Source organism: Gavialis gangeticus, unplaced genomic scaffold, assembly GCF_001723915.1.
Source record: "Gavialis gangeticus isolate Ggan-Ray unplaced genomic scaffold, GavGan_comp1, whole genome shotgun sequence".
NCBI lineage: Eukaryota > Metazoa > Chordata > Crocodylia > Gavialidae > Gavialis > Gavialis gangeticus.
Window position 1 is genome coordinate 102,123,500 of NW_017729032.1, and position 5,340 is coordinate 102,128,839.

The window sequence follows — 5,340 nt, forward strand, 5'->3', positions numbered from 1 at the left end:
GCCTCCAGGGGATAAAATCAGCAATTTATGCAACAACTGCCCACATGGGCCTGGCCCCCTGTGTTTTATAATTTTAGTGTCTCAGCATAGTGGATTAGCTGAGACTGGATGTCCAAACTGTAACCATTGGCCTGGACTCTTTTTGCTATTTCACAGCTATTGCATTTCAGCCTATCTGTATTGTTGAACCCCAGTCATATGCTTGGCTGTCAGGTTTGGGCCAGGGCGAAGTCTGCTATTGAGCAAGGATGAAACCTGGTACTATTTGTGTTTATCCAGGCCTCAATCCAGTATAGGCCTAGTTGGCTTTTTGCTGCCTAGTCCAGGCCCAGTGAGATAGGTCCGGGCATCCTTTTGTTCCTTTTGTAGTTTATATCCTAACCAAACAGTGTACTTGGGTGCTAGTTGTAGTTCAGGCTCAAGCCAAGATAGGCCTGAACTTTTCTTTGAGTTCATTTCCAGTTTTCTGGAGTGTGGTATGCTGATGAAAGCTGCAGTTAACCTCTCAAAGCCACCATGTGGAAGTCGGTGCTCTACCACTTCTCCATGAGCAATGGAGCCCCTTGCAACACAGAAGGACCCACTTTCTCAAGCAGCTCCCCCTAGCACAGTGAACCCAGGGAGCAGCTCACAGAACTCTCTGGTGTGGGCCCCCCTCTCCAGCCCTTTGCTGAAGGGCAGATGTAAGGGTAAAGGCCCCAAGAACTACCTTTTGGGGAGCCCCAGGTCCCAGATTGGGAATGGGTGAAGACTATTGACTTTGCTTTGTGGCTGATAGTGTTTTAAAATTATGTTTAGTGTTTTCTTTTGTTTTTTTGTTTTTTCTCTGTAATAAATTTGGGGTTTTGTGTTTATACAGCTTGCAAGGAGGAAGTTTTGTTTATATGGGATGATCCAGCAAATTTGGTGTTCCCAGATTTCTGGGTGGGGGCTTGAGCCACTATTATAATTTATGGGGTACCCCAAAATGTGAACTCAGCCCTTTTTGCTGCTGACCTGTGTCTGGAAGAAGGGTTACAATGATAAGCCATGCATGTGCATATACTAGAAGATAACAAAAATAGTTAAAATAACTCATTTAGGTGTAAAACATATGAGTGTTATGGTGTTTCTTAATATTTTCTTTCTGTAAAGGTTTAACTTATATGTAATGATGTTGATGTTGTCTTGAAATTAATCTGGACAGTCAAAAAAAAGGTGTAGGGAATATGTTTTGAACAAGCCCTTTAAAAAACACTGGTGTAGGGAGTTCTACCAGCTTTCAGGCACAAGTGCCCAAAAGCTTTTCTAACATCTCTCATAACTGTACAATTGGTCCAATAAAGTATATAATGAAAATATTTTTCTTTTTGGATTGTAGTGTGGATACACCCAGGGAGATGTGCCCTGTCTTCCGTTGACAGTGGTGGGGGTTAGGCTGGGTGCTTATGGAGGGGCCAGCTACTAAAGCAGGTCCCTCTCCTCCCTACAAAGCCAGGCTGAGACCCAGTGCTTGGCTATATACAATTTATTACTATAATAAATACATATAACTAAGATAAAACATTAAATATTTACAATAAAGCTTAGCATATGATACTACATATAATATCCCACAGTCCACATAAACCATATAATTTACAGCATATATAATAATTAACACATTAAACAAGATTTTTAAGGTTATAACACGATAAACACATGTGGGAAATCAACTTATATAACCCAAATAAGTTAATAATAATATTCCCTAGACCTACCAAGTAATAATACAAATATGCATATTAATACATTAAGAACACATGAACCATATAAATTCCTTTAAAGAATACCCATAAGTATATAGACACAACAACAATCACCCAAAATAGGGAGTGCACTCAGCACCTCACCAAGGGACTTCCCATGAGCCCCTCCCCTTTAGGGCCCTGGGATGTGGACACGCCCCCCCGCAATGGAGGGTGGAGGCAGTAGACCTTCCTGTCCCATGCCCACCACACCTACAGGGCCTGCTGCCCCAGCAACTCATTCTTCCTCTCTGAAGCAACCAGGGCTCAATCCCACTAGGGCCTCTCTCCAGTGGTGCCTTTGGCTCTCCTTGATGGCCTGGTGTCTGATGGCTCCTGGAGCATGATCCCTGTGCACTGATTCACACACCACTGAAGCTGAAGCAGGGTCCCAAGGATGGCTGTCTCCAGAGCTCCTCCCTCCTCGCCGTACCTCGTCATCTTTCCTCAGTGTGCCAAGCACAATCCCCTTTTATACTCTTCAGGGGCTCCACCCCTGAAGTTCTCCAGACCTGCTTGGCGCAGTTCCAATCCAGGTCCAGCTGCTCCTAGCCCCAACGCCCTTTAGAAATGGGCAGGGCATTACTTCCCTTGTGCTGCCTCTGGATTGGTGGGCGGGCTCTACCAATCAAACAGCCAAGCCTGGGACTCATCCCAAGCCCTGAAAAGGTAAGCCTGCTACACTACATTTCCTGTACCATCACAGCTGCAACAACACTTGAATCCCACTATTGATATAAAGTCAGAAGACATTATAAGCAAAAGTTGTTTATGCAAAGCAAAAGGCTTTTGTATTCATTTACATCTGTGCACAGAATAGTTCATGTGCTTTACTTTGGATCCAGAAATATGAGTTTGAGCCTTGCTCCAGACTTGTGATCAAGACTTCCCTTGTCACCTCACCCACTGAGTGGTCATTTTTTTCACTTCGGCAGTAGATCATTTACCTAATTTATGTGTTGTATTTGCATGATGCCAGTGAAATTTGAAATAACAGGAAAATACAATATTGAGGTAACACAGCTGTTATGGTTGAAGGAAAAGGTGTGCATAATAAATGCTTTTATGTTTGAAAGAAATGAATTGGTCTTGAGAAAACTGTCATGTCCTAGAATAACAGCCACCCAAAATTCTACTAACCCTTTTATTCAGGCCTTTCCTGCTTTTCATTTTTTTCCAAACATGTTTCCTTCTTCTCACGATGCACAGAGATTGGCATAATGACAAAGCCTTGATACATAAGGGTTGAGCTCTCATTTAGATCCCAATGTTGAAATTGTTGAGTTAAAAAATGATGCTACAGAATAAAGACAATCCTTTTGTTTTCCTCAGGCTGACTCTTCTCCATTCATTCAGAACATCTGCTTTTCACTATAAATCAATGGGAAAAATATATACTATTGGCATAAGATTTCACCTTTTCAGGGAAATAAAAGCTCATGGACAAATGTAAAATATTCAGCCTGACTTATAGGACGTGACTTTGAAAGACAGAGATTCTTGTTATATTACACTGATGCTGAAAACTGTTCTATCTTTTTATATAACAGGTGCTAAGTAGTACAGCTTAATAGGCCTGTGTGAATAGGGAACTATTTGATTCAGATTCAGCCAATTTAGATGCCAGCAATTCGATTCAGAGTTTCAGATTGCTTTTCTGGTTTGATTTGGCCTAATCAGCTTTGGAAGCTTTGAAGCTGATTCAGAGAGATTCAGAGATTTGGCCATAGAGTATAATGGGGAATCAATTAAATATCTATAACTTTTTTGGCTGATTTGGATGAAACCTGCAGAGATGGTAGCCTCTGCTGACAGCATGATGTCTGATAACTTTCAAGGTGATAATTCTAGGAAACTGTACCTCAAAGTTGTGAAAGCAAAACTCATGTCACATGTGCGTGTTATGCCACAGAAGGGTAAAAACTGTAGGGATGGCAACTTTTGCTGAGGCCACAAAGCCTGCCAAGTTTTAAGGGGATAGGTGCAGAGGTTTCTGGGGAACTGCACCTCAAGCTGCTGACAAGCAAAACTCGTGACATAGGTTACACTGTGTGTTAAGGCACAGGGAGGTGAAAACTGCAGGGCTGTTAGGCCCTGCTATGGCCACAAAGCCTGCCAGTTGTCAAGGAGATAGGTGCAAGGGGAGTCTGGGTTCTGGGGCCCTGCACCTCTGGCTGCTGACATGCAAAACTCGTGATATGGGTGCTTGTGTGACTGTCTCTCTCTTAGGGCACAGGGGGTTGAAAAAAACTACTGCAGGCCTGCTACGCCCTGCTGTGGACACAAATCCTGCCAGCTGTCAAGGAGATAGGTGCAGGGGGAGTCTAGGTTCTGGGGCCCTGCGCCTCGGGCTGCTAACAGGCAAAACTCATGATATGGATGCTTGTGCAACTATCTCTCTCTTAGGGCACAGGAGGATGAAAAAAACTAGGCTGACAGGTTTGGGTGTTCCCCAGCCAGGACTTTGTATATGTGTGCATTAGCTGGAGGTTATGGTGCCTCCTACCTGCCTTTCACCAGGGGATCATTGGTCCTGGCATTTACAGGTCTGCCACACAACCAGAAGTCCCACCAGACCTCCCTACCCTGGCAGGGTGCAGTTCTGGTGGTCATGCCCAGGACCTGGGGCCTCCTCCTTCCCCATAGCCCCAATCCCATACCTCCAAGTTCATCCTGGCATGGTAGTGAGCTCAGCAGGGACAAGTTTTTCCCCTGCTGTCTGGTGATGCAGTTAGTGGCCCCTTCAGCTGAGAGCAGGGCATTACTCGGCTTTTAAAAAACTCAAAAATGGAAATTGGTGCAGACAAAGTGAGGAAGGTGGCACTCAGTCCTTCTGCAGGTGGAGCTTGGGGAACCCCAGCAGTGGGAGGTTCACCTTTAGGAATATGAACTCTTCCACCAAACTGGGATCCAAGCACGTGTGGTGGGGTGTGACAACATCCCCAGCAATGCTGAACACCCTCTCGCTTGGAACACTGATCAGTGGACAGGACAGGTGTTGCCAGGTAACCATGGCCAGGTCCTGCCACATCTGGCTATGGCTTGCCCAGTAGACCAAGGGGTCACAGTCCAGTAGCTCCACATCCTCAGTGAGATAGGTAGCTGCTGAAGCCTGGGTGCTACTTGTCTGAGGCTGGGGTCTGGTACGTTTGGACCCCAGCATTAAAGCCATGCCCATGGCCCACATTGGCAGTGGCTGGTGTGGAAGAAACTGGCTGGTGCTGGTGCTGGTGCTGGCACCAGTGCTGGTGCTGGGAGTGCTGGCATGGGAAAGTGGATCCCCCTCTTCCACATCCCCTCACCTCTGCATTTCAGTCTCCCTGACTTGGTTCACCAGCACCTGCATCCAGTGATCAAGGGTTTTGAGGCTGCCAGTGCACATGCTTCCCTTCACCCCTGGGTCACACATGCCCACCAGCATGTGGACCATACAGGACCACAAGGGATCCAGCCATCTCCTGATGCCCTCCTTCAGCCACCTCACCAGTGCCTGCATGTCTGGTGACAGCAGACTGCCCCAGCCAGGAACATTGATCCCCTGGAACTTCTCCATTTGGTTCTCCAGTTCCCTCAG